At 43.6% G+C, this 18,336-nt stretch overlaps 1 long non-coding RNA gene across 1 annotated transcript in view; it reads right to left on the bottom strand.

Moving 5' to 3' along the window:
• The window catches only part of LOC105514929, a 27,018-nt gene extending 16,861 nt beyond the window's left edge, over window positions 1–10,157 (bottom strand). Inside the window, exon 1 of the long non-coding RNA XR_001002237.1 lies at window positions 9,796–10,157. This is a non-coding gene — a long non-coding RNA (uncharacterized LOC105514929). The remainder of the gene's footprint in view (window positions 1–9,795) is intronic.
• Window positions 10,158–18,336: the final 8,179 nt, after the last annotated feature.

Below are 18,336 nucleotides of genomic sequence, written 5' to 3'. Positions count from 1 at the left end.
TGAACTCATCCTTTTTTATGGCTGCATAGTATTCCATGGTGTATATGTGCCACATTTTCTTAATCCAGTCTATCATTGTTGGGCATTTGGGTTGGTTCCAAGTGTTTGCTATTGTGAATAGTGCTGTAGTAAACCTACGTGTGGATGTATCTTTATCATAGAATGATTTATAATCCTTTGGGTATATGCCCAGTAATGGGATTGTTGGGTCAAATGGTATTTCTAGTTCTAGATCCTTTAGGAATCACCACACTGTCTTCCACAATGGTTGAACTAATTTACACTCCATCCAACAGTATAAAAGTGCTCCTATTTTTCCACAACTTCTCCAGCATCTGTTGTTTCCTGACTTTTTAATGATTACCATTCTAATTGGCATGAGATGGTATCTCATGGTGCTTTTGATTTGCATTTCTCTAATGACCAGTGATGATGAGCATTTTTTCATATTTCTATTGGTTGCATAAATGTCTTCTTTTGAGAAGTGTCTGTTCAGATCCTTTGCCCATTTTTTTTTTGATGGGGTTGTTTGTGTCCTGAATGGTATTGCCCAGATTTTCTTCTAGGATTTTTATGGTCCTAGGTCTTACGTTTAAGTCTTTGATCCGTCTTGAGTTGATTTTTGTATAAGGTATAAGGAAGGGATCCAGTTTCAGTTTTCTGCATATGGCTAGCTGGTTTTCCCAACACCATTTATTAAATAGGGAGTCTTTTCCTCATTGCTTGTGTGTGTCAGGTTTGTCAAAGATCAGATGGTTGTAGATGTGTGGTGTTATTTCTGAGGCCTCTGTTCTGTTCCATTGGTCTATATATCTGTTTTGCTACCAGTACCATGCTGTTTTGGTTACTGTAGCCTTGTAGTATAGTTTGAAGTCAGGTAGCATAATGCCTCCAGCTTTGTTCTTCTTGCCCAGGATTATCTTGGCTATGTGGGCTCTTTTTTGGTTCCATATGAACTTTAAAGTAGTTTTTTCCAATTCAGTGGTAGTTTGATGGGGATAGCATTGAATCTATAAATTACTTTGGGCAGTATGGCCATTTTCATGATATTGATTCTTCCTATCCATGAGCATAGAATGTTTTCCCATTTGTTTGTGTCCTCTCTTATTTCCTTGAGCAGTGGTTTGTAGTCCTCCCTGAAGAGGTCCTTCACATCCCTTGTAAGCTGGATTCTTAAGTATTTTACTCTCTTAGTAGCAATTGTGAGTGGGAGTTCACTCATGATTTGGTTCTCTGTTTGTCTGTTATTGGTGTATAGGAATGCTTGTGATTTTTGTACATTGATTTTGTATCCTGAGACTTTGCTGAAGTTGCTTATCAGCTTAAGGAGATTTTGGGCTGCGATGATGGGGTTTTCTAAATATACAATCATGTCACCTGCAAACAGAGACTATTTGACTTCCTCTCTTCCTATGCGAATACACTTTATTGCTCTCTTGCCTGATTGCCCTGGCCAGAACTTCCAATACTATGTTCAATAGGAGTGGTGAGAGAGGATATCCTTGTCTTATGCCAGTTTTCAAAGGGAATGCTTCTAGTTTTTGCTCATTCAGCATGATATTGGCTGTGGGTTTGTCATAAATAGTTCTTATTATTTTGAGATATGTTCCATTGATACCTAGTTTATTGAGAGTTTTTAGCATGAAGAGGTATTGAATTTTATCAAAGGCCTTTTCTGCATCTATTGAGATAATCATGTGGTTCTTGTCATTGGTTCTGTTTATGTGATGGATTGTATTTATTGATCTGCGTATGTTGAACCAGCCTTGCATCCCAGGGATGAAGCCGACTTGATTGTGATGGATAAGCTTTTTGATGTGCTGCTGGATTCAGTTTGCCAGGATTTTATTGAGGATTTTGGTATTGATGTTCATCAGGGATATTGATCTGAAATTTCCTTTTTTTGTTGTGTCTCTGCCAAGTTTTGGTATCAGGTTGACGCTGGCTTCATAAAATGAATTAGCGAGGATTCGCTCTTTCTCTATTGCTTGGGATAGTTTCAGAAGGAATAGTACCAGCTCCTCTTGTACCTCTGGTAGAATTCGGCTGTGAATCTATCTGGTCCTGGACTTTTTTTGGTTGGTAGGCTGTTGATTACTGCCTCAATTTCAGAACTTGTTATTGGTTTATTCAGGGATTCAGCTTCTTCCTGGCTTAGACTTGGGAGGGTGTATGTGTCCAGGAATTTATCCATTTTTTCTATATTTTCTAGTGTATTTGCACAGAGGTGTTTGTAGTATTCTCTGATGGTAGTTTGTTTTTCTGTGGAGTCAGTGGTGATATCCCCTATATCTTTTTTTTATTGCATCTATTTGATTCTTCTCTCTTTTCTTCTTTATTGGTCTGGCTAGCAGTCTATCTATTTTGTTTATTTTTTTCAAAAAAACAGCTCCTAGATTCATGAATTTTTTGAAGGGTTTTTTGTGTCTCCATCTCCTTCAGTTCTGCTCTGATCTTAATTATTTCATGTGTTCTGCTAGTTTTTGAATTTGTTTGCTGTTGCTTCTCTAGTTCTTTTATTTTTGATATTAGGGTGTCAATTAATTTTAGATCTTTCCTGCTTTCTCTTGTGAGCATTTAGTGCTATAAATTTCCCTCTACACACTGCTTTAAATGTGTCCCAGAGATTCTGGTACATTGTGTCTTTGTTCTCATTGCTTTCAAAGAACATCTTTATTTCTGCCTTCATTTCTTTATTTACCCAGTAGTCATTCAGAAGCAGGTTGTTCAGTTTCTCTGTAGTTGTAAGGTTTTGAGTGAATTTCTTAATCCTGAGTTCTACTTTGATTGCACTGTGGCCTGAGAGACTGTAATGATCTCCATTCTTTTGCGCTTGCTGAGGAGTGTTTTGCTTCGAATTATGTGGTCAATTTTAAAATAAGTGTAATGAGGTGCTGAGAAGAATGTATATTCTCTTGATTTGGGGTGGAGAGTTCTGTAGATGTCTATTAGGTCCACTTGGTCCAGAGCTGAGTTCAAGTCCTGAATATCCCTGTTAATTTTCTGTCTTGTTGATCTGTGTAATATTGACAGTGGGGTGTTAAAGTCTCCCACTATTATTGTGTGGGAGTCTAGTCTCTTTGTGGATCTCTAAGAACTTGCTTTATGAATCTGGGTGCTCCTGTATTGGGTGCATATGTATTTAGGATAGATAGCTCTTCTTGCTGCATTAATCTCTTTACCATTATGTAACGCCCTTCTTTGTCTCTTTTGATCTTTGTTGGTTTAAAGTCTGTTTTATTAGAGATTAGGATTGCAACTCCTGCTTTTTTTCACTTTCCATTTGCTTGATGAATATTCTTCCATCCCTTTATTTTGAGCCTATGTGTGTCTTTGCACATGAGATGGGTCTCCTGAATACAGCACATTGATGGGTCGTGACTCTATCTAATTTGCCAGTCTGTGTCTTTAAATTGGGGCATCCTAGAAATTATTTTTACAATTCTTGCAGCTTTTCTGTAGATCTGAAATTATGTCAAAATAAAAAACTGTAATAAAAGAAGGAGGCTGGGCGCGGTGGCTCAAGCCTGTAATCCCAGCACTTTGGGAGGCCGAGATGGGCGGATCACGAGGTCAGGAGATCGAGACCATTCTGGCTAACATGGTGAAACCCCGTCTCTACTAAAAAATACAAAAAACTAGCTGGGCGAGGTGGCGGGCGCCTGTAGTCCCAGCTACTCGGGAGGCTGAGGCAGGAGAATGGTGTAAACCTGGGAGGCATAGCTTGCAGTGAGCTGAGATCCGGCCACTGCACTCCAGCCCGGGCAACAGAGCGAGACTCCGTTTCAAAAAAAATAATAAAAATAAATAAATAAATAAATAAAGAAGGAAACCAAAGTGGTGGCCCATTAGACTTGGTGCTGAAACTTCAGCTACTCCTTCTGGCCCCAGTCAATGTTCTTCTTCTTCTTCTTCTTCTTTTCTTCTTCTTCTTCTTTTCTTTTTTTTTTGACAGGGTCTTGCTCTGTTGCCCAGGCTGGAGTGCAGAGGTGCAATCACAGCTCACTGCAGCCTCAAACTCCTGGGCTCAAGTGATCCTCCTGACTCAGCCTTTTGAATAGCTGAGACTACTGGTACATGCTACCATGCCTGGATAATTTTTAGATTTTTTCTTTTGTAGAGATGGGATCTTGCTATGTTGACCAGACTGGTTTCAAACTCCCAGCTTCAAGTCATCCTCCTGCTTCAGCCTCCCAAAGTACTGGGATTACAGGTGTGAGCCACTGCACCCAGCTGATGTTCTCCTTCTTGTCCCACAGACTTCTCCCCGTGGCTCAGTGTGGATCTACTGAGAAACTTCAGGTTACATCTACAGTGGGCAAATGTGTTTTCTAAACCTGTTCTCATTCATCTATGGGTAGGATCCCTGAATGGAGTGCAGGGAGAAGGAAAAGAGAAGGAGGCAGTGCCCTTCATAGGAGGACCTTTTGGTTGCTGCTGGAACATGAGGTGAGGGGTTTCTGTCTGTGTTGTGGCATGAACTAAGGTAAGAGGACCTGGACCAGTCTTTGATTGGCATCTCTGTAGTCTTAACTTCCTCACTTGGCCCTGCTCCTTCTGTCTTCCCTAAATATGTGCAGAGAGATTTTGTTTTTTCAGTATAATTTCTCCAATTTCTTTTCTTCCTGTGTCTTGGATGAGGATATTTCTCTCATATGCTTCTTATATTCAGAAATGTTGCCTCTCGAGAATTTCAACAATAATTCAATGCCATGACCAAAGAAAACAAAGAACAAGCTTCTCCCTTCCTCTGCCGTTCCTCCCCTCTTGGTTTGTAAGCCTGTGTTCAGAGCTCCTGCTTTTGAAGCACAAGTGCAGATGACTTGGCAATAGTGTCAGGCAGACCTGGGTTCAAAACTTAATCTGGCCCCTTGGACCTCAGTTCTCCACCTGCAAAGTGGTCGTGATGATGGCATTGACCTCATTGAGTGGTTCTGAGGATGAAATGAGATAAGCGTGTAAGTATTTATCATTGTGCTCAACAAGTGTCAGATATCAGTAGTGGCAGCACAGTCAAGTGTGGTGACAGTGTGCAGCAGCACAAAAGATGAGTCATCGAGCAGGCCACATTGTTTTCCTGAACCCAAACTCATCTGCCCTGGAATTGCATTTAATCAGTGAGTGCATTTGTTGCTTTGGAGGCCCCTCTGAGAAAGACATGGATGTATTCTGCTTGGCAAATAGCCTTTCCTCATGTCCCCACACAGTGTATAACTCAGGGCTCCCTGCCGTGGCCTGGGTGTGAGCTACAAGGCCTCCATCTTTCCCAGACATGGAACTGAATCATTGCATTGTAATTTCCCAGAGAGCATCTTCTTCCACTGCCTCTCATCAGTTGGTGTTAGGCAGAAGCAGTTTGCTAGTATGGCAGGGAGACTGTGTTCTTTCTGAGGGGGAAACAGCACCAGGACTTTATAAGCTTCATGTAGATGTCTCTTCAAATATTACCATTGGGAGTCCTATTTCTGTAATAATAGGGATACAGGTACAACTCCTAGAAACTGCCCAAATAAGAAAGTTCCAGAACATAATTATTTGAGGGCACAAAAGCTTCTTATTCTTTTGAGGAGGTAAAATTATATGTATTTTCAGCAGGACCTCCTATGCCAAAACTATGCAGCAAGAATTCACTCTTTGTGGCCACCCTTGTAAAAAATATTCACAGTCATTCGTATTGATCAGTTTCTCTCAATTTCTTCTTCTCATGTTTGTGTCTGCTTGGGGTGTATTTGTGCATGCACTCATGCACACCCATGTCTGCATTTTTAAACAGCATGTTTGTGTATTGGCCAATGTGGCACGTCTAATGACTTTCCAGGGATAGAATTCACATATTATGCAATTCACCCATTTAAAGTGCACAGTTCTACAGCATGTAGTATATTCACAGAGTTGTATAACCATCAGTACAGTCAATATTAGAACATTTTCATCACTCTAAAAAGAAACTATGTACCCATTAGCAGTCACCCTCATTTCTTCCCAGTCCCTGTGACCCTAGGCAACCACTAATCTTTTTTCTGTCTCTATGGATTTGCCTATTCTGGACATTTCACATAAACAGCATCATATAATATGTGATCTTTTGCAACTGGCTTCTTTCACTTAGCATGGTTTCAGAGTTCACTCATGCTGGAGTATGTATTGGTGCTTCATTCCTTTTTATGGTTAAATAGCACTCCACTGGATGGCTATACCAACATTGCTTATCTGTTCATCAGTTGATAAACATATGAGTTGTTTCCATTTTTGGTTATTATGAATAATGCTGCTATAAATATTTATGTACAAGTTTTTTTATATGGACACATTTTTATTCATTTGGATATATACGTAGAAGTGGAATTTCTGGGTCATAAGAAAACTGCTTAATTTTTTTTAGTAACTGTCAAACTGCTTTTCAAAGGCATTATATTATTTTGCATTCCCATCAATATTGTATGAGGGTGACAATTTCTCCATATTCTTGCCAACGCTATTATTTTTCATTTTAAAAATTATAGCCATCCTAGCGGGTGCAAAGTAGTATCTTATTGTGGTTTTGATTTGCATTTCTCTAATGGCTAACATTGTTGGACATCTTTTTACGTGTTTCTTGGCCATTTGTATATTATCTTTGGAGAAATGTCTATTGAGATCCTTTGCCATTTTCATATTTGTTTGTTTTTTATTTCTGGGCTGTAGTAGTTCTTTCTGTATTCAAGATATGATTCCCTTATCAGATATATAACTTGCCAATATTCTCCTTCATTCCGTTGGTTATCTTTCTACTTTCTTGGTGCCATCCTTTGCATACAAGTTTTGTATTTTGATCTATTTCTTCCCAGGTTTCTTGTGTTTTTGGTGTCTAAGAAGGCTTTCCTTGGTCCAAGGTTGCAAACATTTATATCTATATTTTCTTCTAAGGATTTTATAGCTTTAGCTCTTATCATTAAGTCTATGGTACGTTTTAAGTTAATTTTTGCATATGGTATGAGGAAGGGATGCAACTTCATGGTTTCATATGTGGATATTCAGTTGGCTCTGTTTTTATTTTTTTAAATTTATTTTTATTTTTATTTATTTATTTTTTTAAGACAGAGTCTTGCTCTGCCTCCCAGACTGGAGTGCAGTGGCAAGATCTCAGCTCACCGCAACCTGTCTCCCAGGCTTAAGTGATTCTCCTACCTCAGCCTCCCTAGTAGCTGGGATTATAGGTGAGTGCTACCACACCCAGCTAATTTTTGTGTTTTCAGTAAGACAGGGTTTCACCATGTTGGCCCGGCTGGTCTCAAACTCCTGACCTCAAGTGATCTGCTTGCCTCGGCCTCCCAAAGTACTGGGATTACAGGCGTGAGCCACTGCGTCTGGCCTCTCTGTTTTAAAAATAAAGAAATAGTTCCATGTCAATTGGTAAATAGCACTGCCCTGAAATCCCCAAGTGTCCCCTCTTCTGCTCTGGCGCTTCCCTGGGACCTCCTGGAGATTCCCATGACTCATAAACCAACCTGTCAATGCCAGGCACAGGATAATGTCTCAGAACCTTGTCCCTTTGGTTCTGATTGCTGGTTGGTTGCTGGTTCTGATGCAGTTGAGGCCCCAGTCACTAAATATTTCCAATGTCACATCTATGCATTGGTGTGTGTTAGGACACATTCTCAGGGTTGGAGATAGTCATAGCAATTCAGAAGTGCCCCACAACTTGTCATTAATAATCATTTATTATAGATTGTACGTTGATGGGGGCATTATTAGAGCAAAGACGAATGCCAGCTTTTCTGTAACTATCACACCAGTGAGGACTGGCACAAGAGTGTCACGTAACCTGAAATGAGCTTAGCAGTTGCACTAAAGCCTCTGGGTCAAAGATCTCAGCGAATATTCCTCTATAGTTTCTCCACAGATGAGCTTGTAGCCCACCTTTTGTTCCCATCCCCTCTGAGGAGCAGGGAGATTAGTTTTGCCTAACACGGAGTGGGCAGAGGAGAGCTGCGTGGGTTCCTCCTCTGCTTCTCTTTAGGGAAGATGGCCTGATTCTTCCATTACAAAGTGACCATTCACAATTTTGCAGGATGGAAAGGGCTTCTCTTTCCAGAAAGGTTAGAGAGTCAAGTCAACTTCCTTAGAAGTTTCTAGTTTGCAGATCCATCTTCCCTGGTGCCTGGGGCCTCTTATTCCCCAGCCACAGCTCACTGGGCCACTGAGAGGGACTCTGTCTGTCCCTCAGAACCAGCCCTACTTCCTTCAGCCTCTCTGTCCCTCCCCTACTGTCCCTGCTCAGTCTCCTCTGCTGCATTGTCTCAGTTCCACATTTCTGGGTAATTATATTTTTGGCAGTGGCCCTCGTGTGTACTGTGGAGCAAGCAGTTGAGTCTGTGGCCTTTTCCCAAGTGCTGTTTCCAGCAGGGCCATGCCATCCTGCTCTCTGCTGTATTCCAGGACACAAAAGGTCAGGGGCCCGCCAGAAGAACAGAGCCTGGTGTGGAGACCTCCTGGCCTGACCATTGTGTAGGCAAAAAAAGAGCATCTTAGGAGAATCAGTGAGAGTGTACGTCAGGGTACCCCAGTCCCATCCTTGCTGGCTGACCCCATAGTCTCAATTGTGCCTGTTTTGTTTTTTTTTTTTTCTGAGACAAGTCTTGCTCTGCCTCCTAGACTGGAGTGCAGTGGTGAGATCTCGGCTCACTGCAACCTCCACCTCCCAGGTCAAGCTATTCTGCCTCAGCCTCCTAAGTAGCTGGGACTGCAGGCATGCACCACTATGCCCGGCTAATTTTTTTGTGTTTTAGTAGAGATGGGGTTTCACTTTGTTGCCCAGGCTGGTCTCCAACTCCTGAGCTCAGGTGATCCGCCTGCCTTGGCCTCCCAAAAGGCTAGTCGACGGTGACTTAATATTTGGGTGGGGGTCAGGAGGAGCTGCATATATATTTAGGGCACTGAGTTGTGGCAAGGAGAGGATATAGGACAATAAAAAATAGAGTGACTGCTGTTTTCAAACCTTACTCTCAAACTGACCTCGTATAGGAAAACACAATGCCAAGTCTGTTACATGGAAAAACTGAACAAAGGACAACCCTTACTGTCTTTTATAATTGCTAAATTTTATAATTATATATAAACAGTTACAATATTTGATAATTATTCGAATATTTTTACAAAATTATTATTTTTTATGATTGTAGTTGATGATTTTTTCTTATTTTATGATATATTTCCAAAGTGATTTTCATAAAGACCTAAAAGACATTTTTAGGAAACATCTAACTTTATTGCTGAATTCTAAAGCAGCAATGCATTTGGTGAATATCTATTGAGTGCTTATTAACACTGGGTCCTGGGATGTACTTAGCACCAGGATAGTCTCTCGGCAAGATGCACCCCCTCCCCAGTTCCGGTTCAAGTGTGAATGAAGAACAGGGATGGAGGCTCAATGAAGAGAAGGGGGAATGTCAAGCTGGCTTTGGGCAAAGTATGAATCCCCTGGGAGTATCCCACATCAATGCCATCCTTCTGCCCTTTGCCGCACTCTATGCCATTGGGGTCTGGATTTGCCAACCATATGTGTCCAAGCTTCTTGAATCAGGGCACCAAGAGCTCTGTGGTACACAGCAGCATCCCAGCAGCTACCAAGGCCACAGAGTGAATATAGGCCCTGAATTAACCATTTTATTTAAAGGTCTTTACAGAATAAACTACCTTTATAACAAGACACACAGTAAAGTATCCTGGAGTGTGATGCAAACTCTGATGCGTTTAAGATAAAAAGTGAGACCAAAAAGAACCTTCCTGCCAGTGAGGGGCTACTTTGGGTCTGACCTCAGATTCTTCAGGCCAGTTCACCCACTCCTTTTCCTAGGGAAAGCTTGAGAAGGTGTGGCATCTTCCACGCCCATTTCCAATATGGGATCAGATGGAGACTGCTAGGCCTGGAGGGCTTGAGAAGGGCTGAGAGATGGTCCAACCTTGATTTCAGCCTGTGCTCAGTCCCAGCCCTGCAGACTGGCCTTTGGAAAAATGACTGATTGCTTTCCCTTCTTAACTCCTCCCAAACCTCTTCACAGATCTTCTTCCTGTAAATCTCCTGTACTGTCCTCCTTCAGTGGTTGTGTCTGCCTGATCTACTCTCCCCCACCCCTTTTTATGATAGAATCACCCCTAGTTTCTCCAAGGAATTGCCACTTCCTGTCACTCCCTCTGGCGGTTATGGTTGGCCGAGTAATGAACATATGACGGAAGCTGAGCCAATCAGAAGTTTTCCTTGGGATTTCACAACTGAAACTAGGCAAGAGAAACCATTTCTTTCCCTTTGCATCAGCAACTCTCAGGCCATGGCCACTGAGTTAATGATGACTGTGTACCTGCCACCTGGAGGAGGCTGAGAGAAGATCAGCACTGGGACAGAAGCTGAAATGAATAAAGAAGTTACCAGTGCTTTCAGATCCCTGGATTGCTTCCTGCTTTACGTTCAGCACGTACCTCATAAGGTCTTCATAAGGATTAGGTGAGTTGAAGCATGTGCTTAGCATGTAATATGTGCTCAGTAAATGTCAGATATTATTATTTTTCCACGTTTGTTTTCCTCAGCTACATGAACTAATAAAACCAACAAATCATCCTTTTAAAAGGAAGGTTTGAATCAGGTTTCTGTCCTGGGCTCTTAGGCACCTGGTCTTTTGAAATTCCAGAAGTGTGTTTTCCTAGAAAGGAAAGCAGGAGCTAAATTAAGCTACATAGATGTATCAGTGACAAGTAGCCAGCCTCCAAGATGACCCCAGTGACCCCTGACTCTTGGCATTAGTGCTCTTGTGTAGTCTTCTCCCATATTGAATAGGGCTGATTTGTGTAACCACAATAGGATATTGCAGAAATGGCAGAATGAGACTTCCAAAGCTAGGTGATAAGAGACACTGTGGCTTCTATCTTGTTCTCTCTTGGATCACTGGCTCTGGGGGCAGTTGGCTGCCATGTTGTGTGGATACTCAAGCAGCTCAGTGGAGGGGACCACATGGTAATGATCAGAAGCCTCCTTCCCACAACTATGTGAATGAGTCATCTTAGAAGTGGATGTCCCAGTCTCAGTCAAGCCTCCAGATGACTGCAACCCTGTGTGACATCATGACCGCCACCTCATGAGAAAACCCAAGCCAGAACCACCCAGTTAAGCTGCTCCTGAATTTCTGAGGCACAGGAACTGTGAGATAATACATGTTTGTTGTTTTATGTTACCAGGCTTTGGGATCATTGGTTATGCATCAATGGATAATTGATACAGTGCCTTAATGTGTAACTCCCACCAAAGCAGGTCAGTGCTTTGCATAGCATCATTTGACAATCTTTTTTTTTCTTTTTTTAGTAAACAGTCCTTTGTTAAATAATATCAACTATCACTATGGAGCTTACTGATATGGTGTCTGGTGCAATACTAAGGGCTTTGCATACATCATTGCCTCAGTGAAATTCTCCGTGGCAATCCCGTGCAACAGGTACTATTGCTGTGTTCATGGCAGTATAGTGATTTTGTAATAGAGTGTTGGGAGCCAGACTACTTGGGTTCAATTATACCTACCCCCACTTCCTGGGGCTGTGGCTTTGGTGAATTATATCTTCCTGAGCCTCCGTTTCTCCAGCTGCAAAATGGAGGTAATTGTAGTACCTACCTCATTGGACCTCGTAAAGATTGGATACATTGCTATATGTGCTTAACACATGCAAGCTACACAATAAATGCTAGATATGATTATTTACAAAGGACAGCACTGAGGCTTAGTGTGGCTAAGCTAATTTGCTCAAGGTGCCTTAACTGGCAAACAATGGTGCTGGAATATGGACTCCTGCACCTCAGTCTTTTGAGGTCAGTGCTGCCCACTAGGAACAACATGTGCCATGTACGTCATTTAAAAATTTCTGGCCAGAGGCTGTGGCTCATGCCTGTAATCCCAGCACTTTGAGATAACAAGGCGGGCGGCTCACCTGAGGTCAGGCATTTGAGACCAGCCTGGCTAACATGGTGAAACCCCATCTCTACTAAAAACACAAAAATTAGCAGGGTGTGGTGGCTCACACTTGTAATCCCAGCTACTCAAGAGGCTGAGGCAGGAGAATCACTTGAGAGAGAAAATTCTGGGAGGCGGAGGTTGCAATGAGCAGAGATTGTGCCATTGTACTCCAGCCTGGGCAACAGAGTCTCAAAAAAATTCTAATAATTACATTTAAAACCTATAAAGAAATAGATAAAATTAATTTAAATAATAATTCCAAACTTACGATGGTTCAACTTACGATTTTTTGGCTTTACAATGGTGCAAAACCATTGCAATGTAATATTTTCCCAGGCTGGAAATATGCAGTATGAGAGATAATCAACACTTTATTATAAAACAGGTGTTGTGGCCAGGTGTGTTGGCTCACGCCTGTAATCCCAAGATGGGCAGATAACTTGAGGTCAGGAGTTCGAGACCAGCCTGGCCAACATGGTGAAACCACATCTCTATGAAAAATGTAAGAATTAGCTGGGCATGGCGGTGCATGTCTGTAGTCCCAGCTACTCAAGAGGCTGAAGCAGGAGAATCGCTTGAACCTGGGAGGTACAAGTTTGCAGTGAGCCAAGATCGTGCCACTGCACTCCAACCTGGGTGACAGAATGAGGCTCTGTCTCAAAAATAAAATAAAATAAAATAAAATAAAATAAAATAAAATATAAATAAAACAGGCTTTGTGTTAGATGATTTTGCCTAACTGTAGGCTAATGTAAGCGTTCTGAGCATGCTGAAGGCAGGCTGGGCTGAGCTATGGTGTTCAGTAGTCTAGATATATTAAGTGCATTTTTTACTTACAACATTTTCAACTTATAAGGGGTTTACTGAGTCATAATGCCATAGTAAGTTGAGGAGCATCTGTATATCTTATTTAACCCTGTATGTTCAAAATACTGTCATTTCAATATGTAAAAACATAAAATCATTGTGATGCTTTACATTCTTTTTTCTTTTAATATCTGGAGTCTTTGAATTTCAGAGTGTATTTTGATGGCACAGCTCGGTTAGGACCAGCTGCATTTCCAGTGCTCAGTAGCCGTGTGTGGGCAGCGGCTGCCATGTTGGAGGATGGCGCAGATCCAGGGCCCTCCTCTTCCTCTTTCCCACTGTGCTGCAGGCCTCCTTTGTGTCCCCAGGCCCATGAATGCATAAATCCTTCCCCGTCCCAAACTGGGCTAAGTCCTCTTCATCATGCATACTTAACAGCATCTTGTTATTATCCCTCATATTCCAGACAACACAACACATTATTACCGTTAATTTTATAAAACTGTTTCCAGTAGACTGAAGGCACCAGGAAAGCAGGGACTTTGTTCACGTGTTGTCTCCTTGTGTGATGTTGTTGAATAAATGAATGAATGAATAAAAAGATGTGGCCTGGCGTGATGGCTCATGCCTGTAATCCCAGCACTTTGGGAGGCCAAGGTGGGAGGATCACCTGAGGTCAGGAGTTCGAGACCAGCCTGGCCATAATGGTGAAACCCCATCTCTACTAAAAGTGCAAAAATTAGCCAGGCGTGGTGGTGGATGCCTGTAATCCCAGCTACTCAGGAGGCTGAGGCAGGAGGAGAATTGCCCGAGCCTGGGAGGCAGGGGTTGCAGTGAGCTGAGATTGCACCACTGTACTCCAGCCTGGGTGACAGAGTAAGACTGTGTCTCAAAAAGAAAAAGTGAATGACACAGTCCTTGCCCTCAAAGGCTCCTACCTGTTTTGTGCCTTTCCAGAATATCCTTCCTTCCTTACTCCTTTCTTTCTTTTCTTCTTTCTTCTCTCTTATTCTATCCTTTCTTTCATGAGACGTACCCAAGTTTAGTGGGGATCCGCTGTCATCTTCAATACGTAAGAAGTTGGTTGCTATTAATAAAGTCCTATGTTTGTCTAACTAGGTCTCTCCCCTGTCACTATGCTGTGAAGTATCTGGAAGGCTATGTGGGCACAGGCTGTGGCCATGAAAAACCCAGTGTTACAGCCAATCACAAACATGTTTAAAGGCAGAGAAAGAGGCCAAATCCATCTTCCATCTTGGTGTAATCAACCCCAGGTTGCTGCTTGGCTCCTTCCCGCTCGACCTCACTCAGTCTTTCTTTCCTGCCTCCCTCCTTGGTCTCCCCCACAGCATCCCAGCCCCATTCTGCATTTCCCATGGAGATCCAAGTCTCAGAGACTGTTCCAGCTCCATCCTGATGGGGCCCCAGGTTTTACTGAGGAGTACCTAGACCAGTACTTCTCACCTTTTAGTATGCACACGCAGCAGGGCACAGTGGCTCATTCTTGTAATCCCAGTACTTTGGGAGGCTGAGACTGGAGGATTGCTTGAGGCCAGTAGTTTGATATCAGCCTGACCCCTTTTCTACAAAAACTTTAGAAAAAAATTAGCCAGGTATGGTGGTGTGTGCCTATAGTCCCAGCAACTCAGGAGGCTGAGTGGGGAGGATTGCTTGAGCTCAGGAGTTCCAGGCTGCAGTGAGTTATAATCATAACACTGCATTCCAGCCTGGGTGATAGAGTGAGACCATATGTCAAAAAAAAAAAAAAAAAAAAAAAAAGATTGCACTGGCATCACACAGGTACTCCTAGGAAAATGCAAATTCTGATTGAGTGGACCTGGAAGGGGCCTGAGAATTCACATTTCTAACCAGCTCCCAGGCTGATGCTGCGGGTGCTGGTCCAGGGACCACATATTGAGGAACGAAAATCTAGAAGGAAGGCAAGCCTTTCTCCTGCTAATGTGGATGGCCTCTCACAGCAAAATTTCAATGTACAATTACCCCCAAAGCCTCCTTCCACCAGGAGTGAAGATGAGAAGCAATTAAAGGAGTGGACAGAGATCTTCGTCTTGTCCTGTTCCTACTGAAAAAATAAATGAGACGGCCGGGTGCAGTGGCTCAAGCCTGTAATCCCAGCACTTTGAGAGGCTGAGGCTGGGCAGATCACCTGAGGTCAGGATTTCAAGACAGCCTGGCCAACACGGTGAAACCCTGTCTCTATTAAAAACACAAAAATTAGCTGGATATGGTGGCAGGTGCCTGTAATACCAGGTACTCAGGAGGCTGAGGCAGGAGACTTGCTTGAACCTGGGAGGCAGAGGTTGCAGTGAGCCAAGATCATGCCACCACACTGCAGCCTGGACTATAGAGGGTGACTCCATTTCAAAAAAAGAGAGAGAGAAAGAGAGGAGAGAGGACAACAGATTCCAGGTTATTCCTGACACAGCTCTCAGATGCCCTCGCATTCTGTCTTCCACAGTGGAGGCAGGTGGATGCAATGTGCTAGGGCTGCACGTGACCCTGGCCCATCCAAGACAGTGTCACGCCTGTGAACATCAGGCAGGTCAAGTAGAGGGATAGCATGGGATTAAAGTGGGTTCACAGCTGCAGAACACTCCACTCCAAATCTCGATTCATGAACCAGTGTAGATTCCAGCACAGATGAATGCATGCCTGTGCATTCCGGAGTCAGAAAGGCCTGAATCAGTGCTGGCTCCACCCTTGATGGACCATGCTGAACAAGTGGCTGAGCTTGGATTTACCTATCTATAAAGTGGGGACAATTATGCTTATGGCCTAGGGTGGTTGTTATAATTAATAAAAATAACATATGTAATGTATCAGTTAATGATTATGCATGAGGCCAAGCATTATGAATGATGCATTGCTTTTGGCATGAATTCACTCACTTCATTTTCTCAGCAGCCTATGAGAAAGGTAATATAATTATTCTTTCTATTTTAGGAGGGAGCCAAGCTCAGAGAGGTGAAGTTGGTACCCCAAGGTCCCACAGTTAGAGCGCGATGCAGCTGGGATTTGAACGAAGTCAGTCTGATTCTGGGTTCCATCTTCTGGAGCACCACGCCTGAGGTGCATGTTCCTACACAGGTGCTTTGTGAATATCTGTGGTGTCCAACAAGTGAGTCATTTTCAACTTCACTGAGAGATCCGGAGAAGGTGGTTTCTTGCGTTTCTCTTTCTCTCTCCTCTCCCAGATGCATTTTAGTTATTTTAAAACAAACAAAATAGGCCAGGCACGATGGCTGATGCCTGTAATCATAGCACTTTGGGAGACGAAGGTGGGAAGATTGCTTGAATCCAGCAGTTAAAGATCAGCCTGGGCAACATGGTGAAAAAATAGAAAATTTAGCCAGGTGTGGTGGTGTGCACCTGTAATCCCAGCTACTTGAGAGGCTGAAGCATGAGAATCGCTTGAACTCCGGAGGCGGAGGTTGCAATAAGCCGAGATCCCACCACTGTACTCTGGCCTAGGCCGTAGAGCAAGACTGCGTGCAAAAACATAAAAATAAATAAATAAATAAATAAATAAACAACCCCCCCCCCCACACAAAACAGCTTTTTAAAGAGCTGTCGCATGATTCAAAAGGAGCAGAGGGATACACCCTGGAAAACAGTCCTCCTGTCAACTCCCAGCTGCCAGCTCCTTTCCCTGAGGGAACCACTCTTACCAGCTTCTTGTGCGCACACACACACATATTCCCCTTGCGGTTCAGATGACAGCACGCCCTATGGAATGTTCTGCCTTGACTTTGTCTAATCCATGGAGATTGCTCTGTGCTTCCAGAAGAGTTTCCTGATACCCCCATCCTTCTGCCCCGCTCAACTCCAAGCCTTAGTTTCCTCATCTGTGAAAGTGAGATAATAATACTGCCTTCCATAGAGGGGCTATGAACATTAAATAAAATGTATGGACAGTGCAGAGAAGAGGTCTCTCACATCATCAGCACATACTTTATTCTATTTTTATTTTTATCTGTTTTTTGAGATGGGGTTTTGCTCTTGTTGCCCAGGTTAGAGGGCAATGACGCGATCTCAGCTCACTGCAACCTCCACCTCCCGGGTTCAAGTGATTCTCCTGCCTCAGCCCCCAAATAACTGGGACTACAGGCATGCGCCACCATGCCCAGCTAATTTCTGTATTTTTAGTAGAGACCGGGTTTCGCCATGTTGGCCAGGCTGGTCTCAAACTCCCGACCTCAGGTGCTCCACCCACCTTGGTTTCCCAAGGTGCTGGAATGACAGGCCTGAGCCACCACACTCAGCTCATTTTATATTTTAAAACAGGCCAAGGAAGTGAGCACTGAAATGGCCTCCACTCTGCGCAGGCCACCGGGGCCAACGCCAGCTCCTGGAGGTGACAAGACTTCCTGTTGGTTGGTGTTTCTCCGCAGATAACTAGCCATTCACCCCAAAGACAGGAAGGGAGGAAGGAAGGGGCAAACAAAAATATGGACAAAGAAAACTTCAAAGCCACTCTAAGAAATAGAAACAGAGGCCCCCGGACACCCAGCAATCCTGGCCAACTCTCCCCCTCCACGGGCCTCACCAGCACTGAGGTGGATGCCATCTGGCTTCAGACACTTTTCCTGGATGCCCCAGCATCAAGCAAAAGTGGGGTGGCGAAGCGAAATCAGTGGGGCCGGTTCACATGGAGCCTCCAGATTCCATTCTCCAGTGATAAATAATGTGCCAAACCCAGAAAACACTGCTATGTGGAGCCTGGGCCTCTTATTCCAGAGGTGTGACGAATCAGACAAGCACTTCTGCTCAGTTTGTGGAGCTGTGGATTCCAGGGGCACAGCAGGGCCCTTGGGTGGCCAGGCCAGTCCACTGCCAGCCTGTGGGCCCGCCAGGCTGCTGCCGGCCTCAGGCTTGACTAGGGTGCACCCACCATCCGGGCAGGAGGAGTCTGTCTCCTGCTATTCTGAATCTATTTCTCCCCTCCTGGTCATCAAAGTCCTTTCACACACACACACACACACACACACACACACACACACACACACACACACAAATAATAGTAACATTATTTTAATCTGTCTGCATTTTTATCAGCATTTAAAAGATTTTTTCACATAACCTCTGGAAACTCCTGCTATCTAATAAATATCAGGAAAAAAAAAGGAAGGGGAGAGAGAGAGGACAGAGAGACCAGCAAGAGGCAGGGAAGCTCTGCTTTGTCAGAGAGAAGAAAATAAAGAGAAATCAGCCCAGCTTCAAAGGGCGCATTTCCATAATTGCCCTGTAACTTTGGCAAAATAAATCTGAGCGGCGGGGAAAAGCACAATCTCTCAGATGAGTGCACTCCAAAGGCCCCGGAGGGCTGCGGGCCCACTTGTTAGCGGCCTGGTGCAGTGAGAGAATGCAGGCTCGCCACCCAGTTCAAAAGCCATGAAATCACAGCCTTCCAGTCCTGGCCGGCAGGGCCCCAGAGTGTGAGCTTACCCTTCCTTTGTCTCCCTCCTGCACCCTGACACGGGACACACACAAACACACACGCACACACACACACACACGAAAAATAAGCAAGTAA

Source organism: Colobus angolensis, unplaced genomic scaffold (assembly GCF_000951035.1).
Source record: "Colobus angolensis palliatus isolate OR3802 unplaced genomic scaffold, Cang.pa_1.0 Scaffold251, whole genome shotgun sequence".
In the NCBI taxonomy this organism is placed as follows: domain Eukaryota; kingdom Metazoa; phylum Chordata; class Mammalia; order Primates; family Cercopithecidae; genus Colobus; species Colobus angolensis.
The sequence above is the reverse complement of the archived record's forward strand: the minus strand, read 5'-3'. Positions and strand labels throughout refer to the sequence as shown.